The sequence below is a fragment of the Sus scrofa genome, chromosome 15 (genome assembly GCF_054392235.1).
Source record: "Sus scrofa isolate SSC_HxYL_T2T_F1_AM1 chromosome 15, Sscrofa_HxYL_maternal_Yorkshire_Landrace_v2.0, whole genome shotgun sequence".
Classification (NCBI taxonomy): Eukaryota; Metazoa; Chordata; class Mammalia; order Artiodactyla; family Suidae; genus Sus; species Sus scrofa.
Genome location: NC_139397.1, coordinates 148,686,475 through 148,706,437, shown reverse-complemented (window position 1 = coordinate 148,706,437; position 19,963 = coordinate 148,686,475).

Sequence of the window (19,963 nt, the reverse complement as noted above, 5' to 3'; positions counted from 1 at the left end):
AAGGCTAACCAAGAAAAAAGAAGTCTCAACAGAGAAGCTTGTGAATGTAAGAGGATTCAGAGTCACATTTATGGGAAAGACTTTAAAAGTATGAATGAAATGTCATCTATTTCAGGAAACTCTTTCTATCATGACTCTGATCTTTGCTACGATTTCCATTCTGATGGTAGATATTTTGAATCTCCTGAATTTGTCTTCTATGTCCATTATTTTTCTCTCTCTCTCATTTATTTACTCATCTGGTTAATTTCGCTTTTTCTCATTAATCTCTGCAGAGTTTTCCTCTTAGAATTTTGGGGCATCTGATCTAAACTTCCCTACTTCCAATGCTTTTTTTTTTTCTTTTAATTCAGGCATTGTACTTTTCATCAGAATACCTCCATTCCTGTTCTCATACTATTCTTTATTCACAGACCCAGTATTCACTGAGAAACAAATGGGACTCTCCAAAGCTCTCCTGGCTTCTGGGAATTAGGAGTCATGATGAGGCTGATGTTTGCTCTGAGTCCCTAGAATGATCCCTTTGGAACCATTATCTCCTTGCATGTGTCGGGTTGAATTTCTCTTGTCATGCAAAGGGGTTCTGATGATATTTGGAAACACTGGTAGTGGAGTGGCTTCTGGAAGAGATGAGAACAGAACCCTGCTGAAAGTGTCTAAGCCTGGATAAGGGAGAAAGGAAAGCCATGACTTTTTACATTAGCAGGTTAGAAGTTGCATTATCTATGGGGGCTTCGTGGCTACACCAGAGAGTTTCTTTGCTGCGAAGGGCTGGGTCACTGCTCACTTCTGCAGCTGCCATGAAGCCACTTGTTAACAGCTAGAGGTGACAGCACACACAGGGTCAGGCTGTCCCTGAGTATACCTGGAAACGCTCTTATGATAAGAACCTCTGTTAGCTGTCTGCTCCGGAACTGGACTTCAGTTCCAGGGCACTCGCTAGGAGAGAGGGTGACTCCCCATCACTGCCCATGCCCCCAACCTTGCCCCTCATCTCTGCAGCATGGGCCATAGTCATGGGCCATAGTCATAGATGGAGCCCTGCCATTGCCTTCCCAGGAAGCATGGGCCCACATGTCCAGCAGCATGCCCCATGCCCTCTATCTGATTTCCATTGCATGACATTTTGCAGACATCCCATGAAGTTTCTGGCATGCTGTTGAAATGCACAATGCCAGATTTCCAGTGCTAAAGCATTTTCTTCCTTTTTGGATTACTTTCTTGATTTAAAATTGAGGGTGGAGGAAGGGGAGGAGACATATTAAATGCATATGCTCCATTCAGTATTTTAACTGCATTCTACTAAAAGGAAGCTTTTTTTTTTTTTTTTTTTTTTTTTTGCTTTTTAGGGCCACATCTGTAGCATATGGAAGTTCCTAGCCTAAGGTTCGAATGAGAGCCACAGCTGCTGGCCTACACCACAGCCACAGCAATGTAGGTTCCAAGCCTACACTGCAGCTCATGGCAACACCAGATCCTTAACCCACTGAGCGAGGCCAGGGATAGAACCCACATCCTCATGGCTACAAGTCGAGTTCTTTACCCATGGAGCAACAGCAGGAACTTCCAGGGAGCTTTCTTCTGTCTTGCTAAAAGTTGAAAGAAACAAGATAGATATGGTACACACATGTTTTGAAGGAGGCAAGACCTGAAATGTCCTGTGCTTCCATCCCAGAGAAGCAGTGTCCAAGGTGTCGGAAGAAGCCAAGGACCAACGAGCACTCCCACCTGAGACGTGGAGCTCCCTTCTCACACTCCCATGACCTCCTTCCTACCTTTCTGACCACAGTCGGTGGGAGGACTGTCTTCTCATAATTAGACTCTTTAAACCAGACAGATTCCTGCTCCTACTTTAGAAGGCTGAGACCTGACTTCTCTAGAAACTCATTCCACAGAGGTTCTTCCCTTCCACTCAGATCCAGAGTATTTAATACAAAGATGTACATGGCATCGCCTTTTTAAAAAAAGGAAAAATAGTTTGAATTCAGGGGCAGAAGAAAATGAAACCTCAGCTATTTTTCAAAAAGCCCATTAAGCCCATTATTTTCTGAAAGGAAATCTTCTCGGCAGCCTTTTGTCAGTTCCAAATTTAGAGGCGCTCATGCAGGATGTGAGAGTGGAAATGAAGCTAAGAGAGGCACCACTGATGCTATTTTTAAGCCAGTCCATGTGTCCTCATCAGGGAGAATGGAAAATTCATTAGGAATGGAGGTCTCATTGGCCAAAAGCTGTTCTGGCTGTTGCCATCACCACCTGCATCTCCCAGAACTACTCAATGACCTACCTGCCCCCAAACATCTTGTAGCCCCACAGCTGGGTCTGACAGCAGCTGCAGCAACTCTTGAACCCCTGCCGGGGCCACCCTAACTTTCCCACTTGGAGCTCAAAGTGTCCCCTGTTCAGTGTCCTTCTCCTCTCTCCCCAGTCCCTGGCTCCTCCTTTCCTGAAGAGGAGAATAAGGAGTAAAGTCCTTGTAACTCACAGGGCTGGGGATTCATCATCCTCTTGATCAGAAAGTCCTTCCTTTTTACTCCTTCTCCTGACTTGTTGGCCTCTGATACAAACAACCCCTCCAGTAGCATCACTGGTGCTTGCAAGTGGGAGCCTTGGTGTTGGAGCACAAAGCTTTGAACACCTAATCCATAGCTTCCTGTCTGAATGATCCTCCAAAAGATAAGTGACTTCTCTAAGACTTGGAATGGGTGACATACTTATGCAAATGGGAAATTGTGAGAATCAGAAAACATTAATCATGGAACAGTGTATGGGTTGAGTAATGTCCTCCAAAAATCCATGTCTACCTGGAATCTGTGGATGTGACCTTATTTGGAAACAAAGTCTTTGCAGGGAAGATCAAGTTCAGATGAAGTCACATTGGATTAGGGCAATCTCCTAACTCAATGACGGGTACCCTTATAAGAAGAGGGATATTTGGAGACACACAGAGAGCAGAAGGCCATGTGATGATGGAGACTGGAGTGACTGGAGTCACTGTTACATGGGTTCAAGCCAAGGAATGCCGAGGATTGCTGACCCCCATCAGAAGCTAGGAAGAGCCAAGGAGGATTCCACTTTAGATCCTTGGGAAGGAGCATGGCCCTGCTGACACCTTCATCCCAACTTCTAGTCTTCAGAACTCTGCAAGAATTGTTTCTGTTGTTTAAGCCACTCAATTTGTTACAGAAGCCTTACCAAATTAATACAGATACCTCAGCATAGTACCTGGCAAATATTCAGCATACAGTAAGCACACGGGTTTTTTTCGGTAGCTAGCAACATGTTGGAAACATAATAGGTGCTCAAAAAATGCTTATGGGATGAAGTGAATAAAGGTTAAAACACCTCTTTGAAGTGTACTGTAAGAATTTATTTCTAAAGTTAAAAAGCCTCTGTGCACAAAAATGTCTATACTAATATAGTATTTAAAAGTAAAATCTTTTTTTCTTTCTATTTTTTTTTTCGCTTTTTAGGGCTGCACCATCAGCATATGGAAGTTTCCAGGCTAGGGGTCAAATTGGAGCTTCAGCTGCCGGCCTGCACTACACCCACTGCATGGAACACACATCCTCATGGATACTAGTCAGGTTCATTACTGCTGAGCCACAGTGAGAGCTCCTAAAGGTAAAATCTTTTAAACAGACATTTTAAAGTCCAAGATGAACATAATAATTAAGCAAATTATGGTATACCCATATGGCAGAATTACATATAGTCATTTAAAACACTGATAAAAATTTTAATAATATTATTGAATATTATTGTCATGTAAAATATCTTGAATGCATAAAATTTTTTAGTATAGAAACTATGTTGTGGTGAAATAAAATGAATAATATAACTATGTAAATTTATATTAAAATATATATATTAAAAGGTTGGAGTCATTACCTACGGGTCATTGGAAGTGCATGTTTTCCTTTTTTGTGTTTCTTTTCTATACACATTTGCTACCATGAGTGTGTATGACATTTATGATAAATGAAAAATTTGCCTCAAAAAAATTCAGGTAGCAACATAAAAATTGGCAAGTTAGAGCATCTAACTCCCCACCACTCCATGTATTGCAGGACAGATTTTGCAAACTAGAATAACACATGCTGTGTCTGGTAACAGCATTTACAAAATGAATTGCTTGGACCGAGGTGGTATCTGCAGCAGGAAGAATAATCATTCATTATCTTGAGAAGGCATGAGTCTTACGGAGAGCTGTGTTCTTGTGACATGACGGCCAAGGGTCTGACTCAGCTGGAAAAATATAAGTTGTGAAATCAACCAATTGGCAAGTCCCATGATAAGGCACATGGTGTTCCCGATATTGCACCGGGAAACTTGAGGTGGAAAATAAGTTGAACCAGAGAATTCTGGAGTTAGAAGATGAATCAGTGGTCATTCAGTGCAACATCCTCTCCAGAGAATGAATCTTTTCTATAATAGTGATTGTGATAAAACAGAGCTTTGGTGGCTTCCAATAAACTTACTGTCTTCATGTCTTTATGGAGGTCCTGCCCTTGAATTTGCTCTGGCCCAGTGACTTGCTTCAACCAGTAGAAGAGGGAAGAAGTAACGCTATATGCCAGTTCTGGGCCTAAACCTAAATAAGGTCTAGTGACTTCCATTGTGTCTAGATGAAGCCTGCTGGGATGTAAGAAGACCGATTATCCTGTGATCACCATTCAGTGAGAAGCCAGCCTAGCCATGGGCAGCAGGCACACGGAGAAGAACTGAGGCCTCCAGCCAACAGCCTCAGCTGAATTTCTGACCAGGACCAACCTGCCAGCCCTGCGTGAGGCTGTCTTCAAAGTGGATCCTCTGAGGCCCCGACAGGACGCCCCACAAACTGTCCTGACTGACCCTGCTCAGACTGCAGAATCCTGAGCAAATCAATAAAATGGTGGTTGTCTAAGACCCTAAGTTTCAGAATAATTTGTTGCACAGTAGTAGATAACCAAACAGACATCTAGTCTCAGCTCAAACCCATCTAGAAACAGGAGACCCTGTGCTTCATGACATAATTCATTTCATTATTGAAACCCCAGTAATTGCTAGACCATTCTTTTTGCCTTCCTATCACTCACAACCTGCCTCTGTGGAAGGAAACCATGTGACCTCCTGCCTGGCAACTCATCTGCCATCCTCAGGCAGTCATGGCCTTCATCCCCCACACCTCCCACCCCCACTGCACATTGAGGGTCCACATCTCATCTCTACGTGGATGGCCCTCGGGCATCTCAAACCCAGCTCATCCCCAGACTCGGACTCCTCATCTTCCTCCCCAAACCTGGTCTTCTCCAGTTACGGGTTCCCAGAAAAGACACAGGACACCCAGTCACATTGGAGTTTTATATCAACCACAGTGACTATTTTTTTAGTATAGATAAGTCCTGTGTGATATTTGGGACATACTTATACTAAAAACAAACAAACAAAAAAAACTATCGTCTTTCTAATTGCATGGGACATACTTAAACTAAAAAAATTGCTTGTTGGATATTTATGAGATCAGATATGCAGCTAACATTTTTTTTACTATATGTCCCAAATATCATATGGGGCATACTTATGAAAACATTTCACTGTTTATATAACATTCAAATGTTACCAAGTGTCCTGTATTTTTATGACAAGCCTACCTCCAGTGTTCTCAGCCACAGGACAGGCACCTTAGCTACCTGACTCTAAAATTTCCATTAATCCCCCACTGCCCTCAGGACACAGCTTCAGTCTGGGCTAAGGTCCTCCGTGATCCACTTCCTTCTTATTCTGCTGTTTCCCCACTGCTCCCCACCCGCACCCCTGCCATGCTCCAACCATGCGCCCACTAACCCACAGGCCCACTGGACTCATGTCTCTTGGGTACCGAATTACTTCCAGGGTCTCTGACAAGTGCCCACACTCATCTCCAGATTTACATCTGGATAGTGGCCACTGTTTACCCATTTCCGGGTCTGTGTTAAACTGCCTTAGGTGGTGGATATCTCCGAGCCCCCACGGAGGGACTTCAGGTCCCTGGCAACCAGCAGGGGAGGGGTTCCTGGGTGACTGAGTTCCTACTGCGGTGCTCTCCGGGACTTTGCCTGCGACTCCAGTGTGCACTTCTTCCTCGGGGCTGTGGGAGGCTTGTGACCTCCGTGGGAAGGAAGGTGGCTGCGCAGCCGGATCTCAGCTGGCAAATCCTGACTTTATCATGTACTGGCTGTGTGAGCCTAGGTAAGTCTCTTAGCATCTCTGTGCCTCAGGGTTCCCTTCTGTAAAATCGGGAATGGTACCAGTCTATCTCTTAAGGTTGTAAAGCTGATTACAGGCGCTTTTTGTAAAGCAACCTCCATTCTGCCTGGCACGCCGTAAATGTGACTCTCATGCTTATATCATTTCTCATTTTTCTAACTCTGATCACCCTGGATTTTATGTGACTGCTAACTTTCCATCTCTCCCCAGCCCTACCCCGGTGGAAAGATTTCCATGAACAGAATTTCTTATTCACCTTTGCATCCCTGGGGCCTGGGGGAGCAGCATGCTTAGAAAGTTCTCAGTAGATTTTTATCGTAGCTGCCGAGATGGCTGCAGAAACTTGCCTTGAAGATTATAGAATTGCCTTTCAAAGAAAGTGATATTTAAGCTGTACGCTGAGGGATACTAGGAGCTCTCCAGGCAGAAATGAGTGATTAGGAATCGAACAAGAGGAAAAAATTAGAGAAGCATCCCGAGGGGGGCCTGGTGGGCGTTGCTACTCCTTGGAATCCTTTTAGGGGCAGCTTCAGAGGTGCTGGGAGTGGTCAGCTGACAATGGATGTGCCCTTCGTTGTCCTGCAAGCAGGAGCCAAGCTGTGCAGACTTGAGGCAGACGCTGTAGCTGGAACTGGGCTCTGTACACAGGCAACAATTAAGTCTCAGAGACAGAGTTTTGGGTGAAGCAGAAAGAACGGCTTTATTGCTTTGCCAGGTAAAGGAGGCCACAGCCGTCGAATGCCCTCAAAACTATGTCCTCCCTTAAGAGAGGACACCAAGGGTTTTTATAGGTTTAGCCCGAGAAAACAAAAACAAAAACAAAAAACAGGGCTGTTGATAAAGATTAGGGTGCCTGAATTCTTCTCCCTCCATAGATCACTTCGAAGTCATCAAGGCCGGAGTCAGGGGTCTGGTGACTGTTTCTGGTGGTCTTTGGGGGCGAGCGTCCCTTGACCTTCTCTCTGCAGTGAAGACGGCTTCACAAAAAGAAAGGGGTGTTGGGGGGTGCGTCTCGAGGGAAAAGAAAACACCAGGCCCAGCAGGACTCTAACTAGAAAGTGACCATTAGTAAAAGAAAGCAGTTCGGCAGGAAGAGATCACTTGTGAAAAGGCGGTTAGAGCGAGTGAGCCAAGGCCGGGCGTGACATGATGGAGACAGTTTTGACTAGTTTGGGGCAGCAACATTTCCTAATCATGAACTCTTGAGTCAGCCTTTTGAGACAGAGGGAGGCTTGGGAGGCCAAAGGAAAAGTCTTTTTATTTCAAAACCCAAGGACTCAGGGGCTTGTACAGGGTTTCGGAGTGAGTGGCAAGGATGTTATCCGGCCGAGTGAGAAGGTTGTATGGAGAAGGCAAATGTGGAAACAGGGAGAAGAGCTGGGAAGTTGCTGCAAAGAAGGGGTTGCAGGCAAAAGGGACATCACGCAGGGTGCCTCTCCCAGAGCTGGAGCCAGTCCTGGAGAGAAAGAGCCCAGACGGGCAGTGAAAGCGATAGGGCGTGGTGGGTTTGAAAGGGGACTCGGGGAGGGATGCACAGAGCTCCAGGGTCTCTGACTCACCTACACGCATTTATCCATCAGTGCAGAGTTGGCAACAAAATTCATAAAACCTCACCCCCCAACCTGGCTGAGCTGATGATTTGGGGATTCCCGCTCAGGAGACCACAAAGAGAGAGTCACAAACACAAAAGGAGTGGAGTTTGAGGAACAGAAAAGAAATGAGATACATCTTAAGGGAGATTGAACGTTCTCTCCTCCTCCTATATCAAACCCCTACAGGACCGCATCTTTGGAGAACAGGCAATTCCTCCAGGTAGGAGGGACCCACATGCTGCTGGTGTGGACCCTGTGCCACCATTCGTCTGGATGCTGTGGCAACTCAGTGTCCTCTTTATCCCAGAAACAGCCTCTGAGCCAAGTGTCATCAGCCCATTTTACAGGCGCAAAGGCAAAGACTCAGAAAGGCCACATGACTTGCCCAAGACCTAGTGCTCCTAAGTGGCAGAGTCAGGATTCAAAATCAAGCCAATGGTTGCACTGCACCATTAGACAAGGACAAACTCTGATGACCCTCTGCTCCGTGTTTCCGAAGCCCGAGGGTTTGTTTTCTTTTCTTTCCTTTTCTGGCTGCACCTGAGGCATAGGCAAGTTCCCAGACTGGGGGTCTAATCGGAGCTGCAGCTGAAGTCTATGCCACAGCCATGGCAACACCAGGTCTGACCAGATCACATCTGACCACCACTCACAGCAACACTGGATCCTTAACCCATTGAGTGAGGCCAGGGATCCAACCCGCAGCCTCACGGACACCGGTCGGGTCTTTAACCTGCTGAGCCCCAGTGGGAACTCCGAAGCTGGAGATCTTACCCAAGGCTATCTTTCCTTCAAGTAATCAATGCCCCAGAAGCTTTCAAGGCTCCTGGGCTGTTCTTACATTTGTAGTCACTTCCACAGAGAACTCACATGGATTGGCCAGGATGTGACCAAGGGCATCAGAGGTTCACCATGTAGAGTCTCAGTGCCCACCTCACTGGTGAGCAGGATCTGGCTGATGTCATTCCTGGGAGGAGACAGGTGCCCACATGGGCCAGATATCTCCACCCCACGGCTTCGATTCTCCACCTGGTCTCACTCTGTCTTGAACCCCTCTTCTCCCTTTCCCCTGAGATTCCAGGGTTTCCGTGGTGGACTTCCGGGTGAGGTGACCACTGCGATCAGAAGCTAAAGGTTCTATTCTTTTATTTTTAGGGGTTTTTTTAAATTTATTTTTTGCTTTTTAGAGCCACACCTGCGGCATATGGAATTTCCCAAGCTAGAAGTTGAATCGGAGCTGTAGCCTCCAGCCTACGCCACAGTCACAGCAACATGGGATCCGAGCCATGTCTGCCACCTATACCACAGCTCACAATAATGCAGGATCCTTAACCCACTGAGCGAGGCCAGGAGTTGAACCTGCATCCTTATGGATACTAGTCAGACTCGTTTCTGCTGATCCACGACAGGAACTCCCGGAAGCTAAAAGTTTTAAATGAAACAGGAAAAGAAATGGGCTCCATCATGCAGACTTTAGCCACTGTCATGTCATTTGCATTATTTATGTGAAAAATACACATGTTTCTTCCTCTAATTCTAATGAAACCCCGTTTTAGTGAGAACCATGGGAGTCGTAAATACGGCTACAGAGCAGAATCCATAATAAGCCAAATTTTGGTGCAACATCAGGCGTTCCTTTTGTGTGTGTCGTTGTCATCTGAGAGACAAAGAGCTTAAGACGTCAGGGAAAAAGAAGGAGAAACTTAAAAAAAAAAAAAAAGGAGAAATTATTTCGTGATGAGCAGATGCAAATGTAAATAGTTACTCAGAGATAAACGGCTATGCCAGATGCATACGGCGTAGGTTTCAGGGGGAAATTACAGCTCAGACAAGATCCATGCTATTGCGTGTAATTGCATTTTACTTTAATCTTCCCCGGGGAAGAGACAGAAAGTTGGACTTCATGTCTCCTCTGGTCTTTAGTTTCCTCCTGGCCAGCCTCAATTTCAGGTTATTTTTATGCTGACTGTGAAGCAACTGTGTACTTCTCAGTTATCTCGTGAGCCTGCGCCTTATGGCCCTCACCTGGACAGGTGTGGCCGTCCCCTGAGCTCAGCTGTTTACCTTGATCTGCTTGCTGAGTCCCTCCAGGGTGACTTGGCCGGACACAGATCACATCCCACATTCCGCCTCTTCGGACAGCCCATGTCTCCCTGAACCGGAGCCTGCCCCACCCCAAATTTGTTGTTGCCTCTCCTTCCACGCCCCTTGCTTCTTTCTCTTGTTTGTTTGCTTGTTTTTGCTTTTTGGGGCCGCACCCACAGCATATGGACATTCCCAGGCTAGGGTCCAATCGGAGCTGTAGCCCCCAGCCTGTACCACGGCCACAGCAACGCCAGATCCGAGCCTCGATGCGACCTACACCCCAGCTCACGGCAACGCCAGATCCTTAACCCACTGAGCAAGGCCAGGGATTGAACCTGCAACCTCATGGTTCCTAGTCAGATTCGTTTCCGCTGCACCACAACGGAAACCCCACACCCCTTGCTTCCTAACCCCCCTCCATGATTTATTTTTCTCCACGATGTGGGAACAGACTCATATCACATATTTTAAGTCTTTACATATTTATTGTCCATCTTGCCATGTTGACATATAGGCTATTTAAGGGGATGTATTTTGTTTTTAAAGGACCAGTATTTTTGCCCACTTTGTTCCATGCAGTAGCCCCGCGCCTCCAATAGTGCCTGGTCCGGGGAAGACATTCAATAAATAGCTGTGGAAAAGATGACTGCCAGCTACCTTCAGGGCATAATCAAATGCCCTTTGTCTCCATGCAGACATCTGATGGAAAGACCTCGCACTCTGGGGAAGTTCTAAAAAGTGGCCACAGGTCCTTTGGCCTCCCTTCCATCAAGAGGCAGGTTATGGCCCTTGGATCTGAGCAGCTGTGACAATCAAGTGGTGGAAGTGACGCTGTGTAACTTCTCAGGCCAGGTCAGATAGGGGAGGCAGCCTCTTCGCTTAGGAAGCTCCACCTGGAACCCAGCCACCCTGCTGAGGAACCCAAGCCACAGGGAGAGACCACAGGTAGGGGCTGTGGTCAGAAGACCCCACCAAGTCCAGACTCCTAGTGGCCCCAGCCCAGGATCCAGACACGTGTGGGGCGGAGCCTCTGAAGATCCCAGCCCCTCTGCCCTCCACATCTTCCCAGGTGAGGCCCCAGACACCGTGGAGCAGAGAAGAACCATCTCTCTCCAATGCCTGACTCACAAAACCTGTGAGTATACAAAAAATTTGATATTTTCTGCCACTATGTTTGGGGAGGTCTGTTATGCCCCAACAGGTAACTGGAACCCACAGCTTTACTTTCTTAAATCAAATAAATACGGTCAGCCCCCCACCCGCTGTGGTTGTTGGGATATTCCATCTCAGTCATGCTTGGGGAGATTCTTTCTGCATCCTCATCTTTGGGTGTGAACAGTCATTGGAAAGAATCTTCCGTCCTGGTTGTTTTGCAAATCATCTCTCCCCAGAAGGAAGCCCATCTTCCCAGGCAAGCCTGGGGTGCCTCACCCACTAATGTTGACTGAGCCAGGCTCCACCCCAGGCTCCAGGACCCAGCAAAGAAGAAACCAGGAAGTCCCTGCCGGCCGGCAGCTTACCCTTCAGACCAGCAGTAAATAGACAACCACTGAGTAAAGTTTAAGCCCTTGCACTCAGTGGACCAGCCACTCAGTGGCTGACTGACGTGTAGTTGATTTACAATGTCGTCGTGTTAGTTTCTGCCCCACAGCAAGTGATTCAGTTATTTTGGTTGATGCAATCTATTCGTTACTACATACTCGCTAATTGTGCAAATCATAGCCCTCAACCCGCATGGTCACTTCGAAAAGGAAAAGTGTGTGAGATCATCAAATGCCCATAAAGGGAGGCTTGGTAGAGCTCTGACTCCGATTTTCTGTTCAGGGAAGTTTTGCGCTCACTTTGGGACGGTTCTTTTTTGTCTCCCCCTCTTATCTTGCGTTAGCTGTTGGTCAGACCCTACACCTCTGTCGATGGGTTAATGATCTGAAAACAATCAGGACTGGAAATTCAGGCAGCCTCGGTGTAATTTAAAGACCTATCGCTAACGTCTCTGTGTGTTTTTAATTTCAGGCTTTAATTGCCCATATAATTACTATTTTTTAATGAACTGACAATCAAAGCCATGCATTAAAATTTAAGTCAACCTTAGATTAAATTGCGGAAGAAATGAAACCTCCTAAATGTGGTCCCTCTCTCCCCATTTTTTTTTCCAGCCCAAGCATCTGTTTCCTTCACGGGACACTCCCGAAGCCCAGGGCCCGCCAGGTGCCATCCTCCCACCCTCGCCCCTCCTCCCTCCTTCCACCCTAGCCACCCAAGCACCTCTTAGGAGCCTTTCCATTTTAACTAGGAAAATAGCTCCTAGAATGTGAGGCACGGAGGGGCCTATAGGGACAACTTGGCCCAGCCCCTTCATCTTGAGGCGGCTAAGTCTGAGGACCAGAGAGGTGGGGTGACTTGCCCAAGGTCAGCAGAATCTTGGAAATTGGACAGAAATCTCAGCAGTGGGTGGAGTTGAGGGGGAGGCATGGAGGGGGTAGAGGTGGGATTTCATGCCCATCTGACAACCTGGAAGAATTATGCGATAACCTCAAATCACACTCTGTAGGCAGTTCTCATAAAAATGCAAACTCTAAATAGAATTCACATGAAGTATGTTTTGGAAATCCTTTTGCCTAAATATGTCTTCAGTTATTAAGAATCTTTCTTTGGGCTTGTGTTCTCCCCAAATCAAGAATGACTATTTCTTTTTTTTTTATTTATTTTTATTTTTTCTTATTTTAAGGCCATATCTGCAGTATGTGGAATTTCCTGGGCCAGGGAGTGAATCTGAGCCACAGCTGCGACCTACGTCACACCTGTCGCAATGCCAGATCCTTTAACCCACTGTGCTGGGCGGGGACTGAACATACACCTTCACATCAGCTAGAACTGCTGCAGTTGGATTTTTAACCCACTATGCCATGGCAGGAACTCCAAGAATGGCTGTTTTTCAGGGGCAGAAGTAGGTGATTTTTTTTTCTCTTTAAATTTCCTCTTTGAACTCTTTCTGCCTTGCTTGAATTCTTCATAGTAAGCATACATAATTTTCACAAAACCAAAAAAAGGATCTTTTTAGACACAAGATAGAATATTTTAATAATATATTTTACCTTAGTTATACAGGTAATTACAGCTTTGCAGACCTGACCTTACAGAATTGGGTTGGAAACTAAATATGCAAGATGTTTTTTTTTTTTTAAAGCAGTTTTAAAAATTCTTAATATAGGCCCTGCTTAATGTGAATGCCCTTTGGAGCAATTATAAATGTGCACAGGTACACTTTCACCAGAGCATACCCTAGCGTGGTCTGTTCTTGAATCATCCCTGAATGGAAAGAGCTCTTCTGGGGAGCAGCACAGATCTGCTGGGGATGATAGGTCTATAATTTTCAAGAACTTTTGGATTTAGCCAGAAAGCTGTATAAGAGCTTGTTTGGAATTGGGTGGAGAAGGGGAATCCAGATAATTCCCAACAGTAAAGTAATAAAATTAATTAAGAGCAGCTACTGCTAGAAAGTGGAAAGTGGAAAATTTAATACAATTTTCCTGAATAATTTATGCTAAGCACTCAATACAATACCTAAAGTGTTGGCAGCACTCCATAGATATTGTCAATCATTGTTATTGCATCCTCCCAAGGACTACAATTCCCAAAAGGTACTGCTCCTCTTCCATCCTGCCTACAACTCCCAAAATGCACTGATTTCCATCCTGCCTACAACTCCCAAAATGCACTTTTCCACTTCCATCCAGCTCCTTTGCATGACCTTTTCAGGAAGAGTAGAGATGAGAGTTGGTGGGGAGAGGAGCAACCCCTAAGAAGAAGTAGCTGACCACACAATTCCCTTGATGGTCCTAGGTCCCTGTATTAGAAGATAAAGTGATTAAAAGAAAGAAAAAAAAAGAAGTCATCCTGATTGTGGTCAAGCAAAGCCTGGGAGTACCATCAGTTGAATCCTCATAACTGTTTGTGTTTGCCTGTTTTATTTCATCCAGCTCTGTTTTGTGTTATCATCGATGTCAGTTCCTTCATGATCATGGCATTAAGATGTCTGCTAGTTATCCGTGTTTTAGGTTGCAATGAGTTGTAGTATTTTGCTGTTTTTATGTCTGTGTTTGTGAGAATTTCAAGGAGGTGCTGATTTCATACTGGAAATCTGATCAAATTTCTTAGTGATTCTTTGATCTATTTTAGATTTAGAACAAGAAAGGCATCGGGTGTTGCATCAAATGATGTTACACAGTGAAAAAACACATACAGTAGAGTCTTTCTCAGGCCTTAAAATTATATAAAGCACAGATTATTTAGGAAAAGAGTAAAATGACTAAGAATGGGCCAAGTCCAAAATTTTCAGATAATCGTATTTTATCTTAGGAACAATTTTGAATGGTAATAATAATATATATTACAAGAATTTTAATGAGATGAAATTTGCTACATCCATAGATTAAGTTGAATGATATGAAACTGTTTTTGTAAGTCAAAAAATAGTCACAAATGGGCGATTTTCAATGGTCCATTCTAGAAACTGGATTTTTTGCCAAAGGCTACTCGAGCCCTTACTCTGTGTAGGATTCTGCTGTAGGGCCCTTATGTTTGAGGAAGGCCTCAGACTTGCACTCCCAAAGGCCAATTCTCAGAGCTCCTCTGAGCTGCCCTTAGATAGAAGAGAGGCTGACAGAGTGATAGGTACGTTAGAGACCCTGAAAACTTTTGTGTTGTTTTTAATGTAGACTTAACAACAATTTTGAAGTTCAAGGACACAGCAAAAGGTGCTGAGGGCAAGAGCTGCTGTACATCACAGGGAACAGCCACAGTTGCTTTGGGGACACACTGCTGCCAGCTGTTTACTCTTGCATGGCATCACTGGATATGGGCTGCTGGTCAAGCAGCTGCTGATGTGGGTGTCAGGAGGATGCACCTTGCACAGGTTGGCTCTAAAACCCACGACCCGGCTCTGATAGAAGCGATGACGTCAGGGGCGCTGTGAAAACTCACCGTCATTAGCCATTGCCAAAGGAAGCCACCACCAGAAGAAGAGGGAGGAGAGAATTCAGCTGGGAGGTGGGTCCACCCCCTGCCTCGTCCCTCTGTGAACCACTGGAACATGATCTCCAGGGGAAGCAAGACAATGTCATTCTTTCTTGGTAATTTTCACTCTGGAAAAAAAAGAGGAGCAATTTGCCAAGGGAATCTATGAGTCTGAAGACCCCAAATTTTAAGGTGAAGGCCCAGATCAGCTCCTGAGGTTTGAACTGTAGTCAGCCTTATAATTCCCAGTAAAGCCTGTGGCCAGAGCCCAGTGCAAAAAGTAAGTGGTTGCTCATTGATAGGAAGCTGGCGTCTGATACAAACCTTCGCAAAGCAAAGACAGGCATTTGGAAATGCATATTCTCAGCGAGTCTGTGCATTTTAATTTATCCTTAATTGTGCTCTGTATGGCAGAGGGAAGGCCTCAAGGAAAGTCGACAAACATCAAAAACCTTAAAAATGTTTAAATATCAAAGTGAAAATGAGTAACCCATTGTGGAACAATTAGGCGTAGAACAGATTAATCAAATACAATTTAGAAAAATATATGGTAATTTAAGCTAACTCAAAGGGAGGAGGAGATGTGCTTTATTCAGCTGTAAAATTATCAATGAAGACAGTTTCGTGATCACCATAGGTGGAGATATTTAGTATTAAACTAGATAAATAAGTAAAAAACACTTTACTCTCTAATTGAGGAGGATCCCAAACTGAGTCACAGAAAATCCTGAGATAATACAATCATAGTTTTTTTACTAGGCAACATTAGAACTTCAAAACTTGGAATTGTAATCAGTTCACGGAGAGCTGCCATGAGACCCCCTTCATAATTAGGGGTAAGAGAAGTATTTTTCAAGTAATGCTAGTATAGTTCTGAAATATAATCAAGGAAACCAGTGTGCTTCCAAAACGCTCACAAAAAACAATAAGAAACCTCACTGATATTGATCATGAAATTGATCATTGATGATTATAGATCAAAGCTATAAATGTAATTATATATACACATACATACATATACACAAACTATCCATGTCTATTTGTCCACATAGATGATGCAAATATAAAGTAATAATTAAACCTATTACAGAATGTTTACCATGAAGCAGTGTGCTTCTACTGGACAGAAATGAAAGAATACAGGACATCCTATTTCCTATGGTCAACAGTAACCTGATCTTCAAACTGAGTTGACAGAAGAGAGCAAAGAAGGCTCGTTCAACTCATAACAGTCAACATACACAACCCTGTGGTCTGGATGTCCATCAACAGATGAATGGATAAATAAGATGTGGTATTATAGACTCAACAGAGTATTACTCAGCCGTAAAAAATAATGGGATGGTGTCATTCACAGCAACATGGATGAACCTAAAGATCATCATACTAAGTGAAGTAAGTCAGGCAGAAAAACACAAATACCACATGTTGGCAGACAGTATTGCAAAGCTACATTAATCAAAACCATGTGGTATTGGTACAAAAACAGACATACAGGAGTTCCCATTGTGGCTCAGTGGCTAATGAATCCGACTAGGAACAATGAGGTTGTGGGTTCGATCCCTGGCCTTGCTCAGTGGGTTAAGGATCTCGCATTGCCATGAGCTGTGGTGTAGGTCACAGGTGTGGCTCGGATCCTGTGTTGCTGTTGCTCTGGAGTAGGTCAGCAGCTATAGCTCTGATTAGACCCCTAGCCTGGGAACCTCCATATGCCATGGGAGCAGCCCTAAAAAAGGCAAAAAAGACAAAAAAAAAAAAAAAGACATACAGATGAGAGCCCAGAAATAAACACAACACCCACAGCAAATTAGTCCTTGACAAAGGAGGCAAGAATATAAAATGGAAAAAAGTCTCTTCAGCAAGTGGTACTGGGAAAACTGAAGAGCTGCATGTAAATCAATGAAACTAGAACACACGCTCACACCACACACAAAAATAAATTCAAAATGGCTTAAAGACTTAAATGTAAGACGAGATACCAGAAAACTCCTAGAAGAGAGCATGGGCAAATCATTCTCTGACATCAACCATACAAATGTCTTCCTAGGTCAGTCTCCCAAGGCAATAGAAATAAAAACAAAAATAAACCAATGGAACCCAATAAAAATTACAAGCTTTTGCACAGAAAAGGAAACCATTAAAAAAAAAAACAAAAAGACAAGCTATGGAATGGGAGAAAGTAGTTGCAAATGATGCAAGCGACAAGGGCTTAAGCTCCAAAATATACAAACAACTCATACAATTCAACAACAAAAAAAACAAACAACCCAACCGAAATATAGATGGAAAAACTAAAGAGACATTTCTCCAGAGAAGATGTACGGGTGACCAACAGGCCCGTGAGAAATGCTCAACGTCATTAATTATTAGAGAGGAGGTCCTGTTGTGACTTAGTGGTAATGAACCTGACTGGTAACCATGACGATGAGAGTTTGGTCCCGGCCTCGCTCAGTGGGTTAAGGACATGGCGATGCCGCGAGCTGTGGCATAGGTCAGCAGCTCCAGCTCCAATTCGACTCCTAGCCTGGGAACTCCCATATTCTGCAGATGCTGTGGAGGTGACACCACGCCCCCACACGGAGGAAGGGCAACAAGAACAACAGCTCTGTTACTTTAAGGCCCTGAGTTTTGGCACTAGCAGGGCAATATTGCCAAGCCGATTCTGACTGATACAAACCCCAAGAGGAAATTAACCAAATTTCAGGCTGTAAATCAGACTCTTGCAAGTGGAATTAGTACAAGTCAGTGTCCCCAGGCCTCATCAATCTTGGAGCAATTGAAAAGATGAAATATCTAAATCTTTCTAGAAGGACAGATCCTGACACTGCAGAGACCCTGGTGGGGTCAAAGCCCAGAAAAATCAGCCTAGTCTTGTCAACATTCTTCAAAAAAAAAAAAGGATCCGGCCTCAGTTCAAGGAAGGCTCCTGACCATGAATGGAGGACAATGCACATGCCTTCTGTCTGCAGCAACTACTCACAACGTGAAGGAGCATCACCCCAACCCCCAGCTGGCTCTGGGCAGAGTTTGGCCCCAGTCAGAAAACTGATTGACATCCAACCCTTAACAGCCCTTAAACAGCCCCAAAAGTACAGCCGACTCAGGTTGGGGTTTTCGTTTGTTTGTTTGGGTTTGGTTTGTATACAACTCTGTGTACTCATGGCTATGCGATTGGAAGTGTGAAAATCCGAACTAAATCGTAGGACTTACGTGCACAAATGTCCAGCCACTAAACCATTTTTTCCCTTAAGAAACTTCAAACTCCTAACAGTGAAAGGGAGGCATGAATACCTGCTGGTAGCTGTGTTCCTTGTTTCCAAGACTAGGGTACATCATGCCTACCACCCCCAACCCAAGGCGCCATAATGAGGTGACATAGACCTTGAAAGCTTTATGCTCAGTGAAGGGAGCCAGACATCAAAGGCTCCCCCAGGTATGAGTATTTTTATGAAATGTCCAGTATACAGAGATCCACAGAGAAGAAAGCAGACAAGTGGTTGACAGCAAGATTCAAGTCTGTCTGGATTGAGTCTCAGCCTGACCCACATCCCTGGACAACCCCCAACCCAAGTAAGAATCTCTATTGTGGTCTCAGGGGCCACTACTCCCCCAGATCTGGGGATGGAGGGTCGCATTATGTGATGGTGAGGTCTGACTTCTACGCAGAAGCCACACACACAGACACAACTGCAGTGCAGCTGTGGGGTGATTTGCCAGTCTCTCCGCTCTAGGGATTTCTGCATCACAGTCCTGCACTGAGAGGAGGAAAGTCTGGCCTTATTCTTGGCCTGAGTTGTCTCCCCTCCTAGAGCAGATTCTGCCAGCGCCATTAATCCGTTCCTAAATCACGTGTTGGCCCGCGGACCAGGTTCATCTATCTTCACCCATGACACCCGGTTCCTTCCTGCATTAAAACTAACATTCTAATTGCAAAGGGGCTCTGCCTGGAAGCCCTTCCCGTGCCCCGAGACTCCACTTACATTCTTAATTTGGCAGAATCTTGGTCTGACCTCAAGAAACTCTCAGTGCCTCAGGGAAGCTGAGCAGGTCTAACTAAGGCAGCAAAAAAAAAAAAAAGGACTGCTCTAAATAAAGCCTTTGGATGGCCCCCCTCGGAAGTGAGTCTGGTGCCCTGAAGCATTGAGGTAGGCTTTTTGTCCAGCGCAAGTGAAGTTTATGACCAGAGCATTTCGCTAGACTCAGGCTAGCCCATCGGTTACCACCAAGAGCTGGAAATCAGCCTCCAGGTGAGAGGAAATGTCGCCTATCCATAGCCAGCTGGTTCATGTCCACTGCCCTAGTGGACCCAGCTAGTTTGTGTCCACTTTCTACCCACTCCCACCAGACAGCATGGTGGCCTCTGCAAGCAGGCAGAGGGACAGAGGAAGGCCTGCCTCGGCTCATGGCCAGCATTCTGGGACTTTGGATGGGCAGGGAGTGGTTTTCTCTACATTTCCTCGTATTTCATGTGATCTTCATCTCCCAGGAAGTCACCCTGGGGGTCTTAGAGAAGTCACGTGGCATGGGATAGCAAAGAAGGGACAGCCCTGAGCTGTGGGGAGAACTGGGTGAGACTGGGTGGTGCTGGGAGTGTGGGGAAAGGATCAGACTAATTCTATTGATTGTTTGAAGGAAAGAAGATACTCAGAAAGTACAAGAGGGAGTTCCCTGGTGGCTCTGTGGGTTAAGGATCTGATGTTGTCACTGCTGGGGTGTGGGTTTGATCCCTGGCCTGGGAACCTCCACATGCCATGGGTGCAGTCAAAAAAAAAAAAAAAAAAAAGAAGAAGAAGAAGATTTAAGAGCAATGACCAGACCTCCTTGAGTTGGGGTGAACTCACTTCTCTTCCCAAGTCTTGGCCTCCCAAGGCCATATGGGAACCCAGGAAACCAGAGCAAGTGAGGTTCACAATGGACCTCAGCACAGCTTGGCCTGCGCCCCGCCCCCCCCAGAGTGGCCGCCATGTGCTCCTCTCTTTCCTGTCTCGAATTCGCCCTTGTGGGGAGTCCACATGGAACAGACTCCCGTGGGGTAGAGTCTTCAC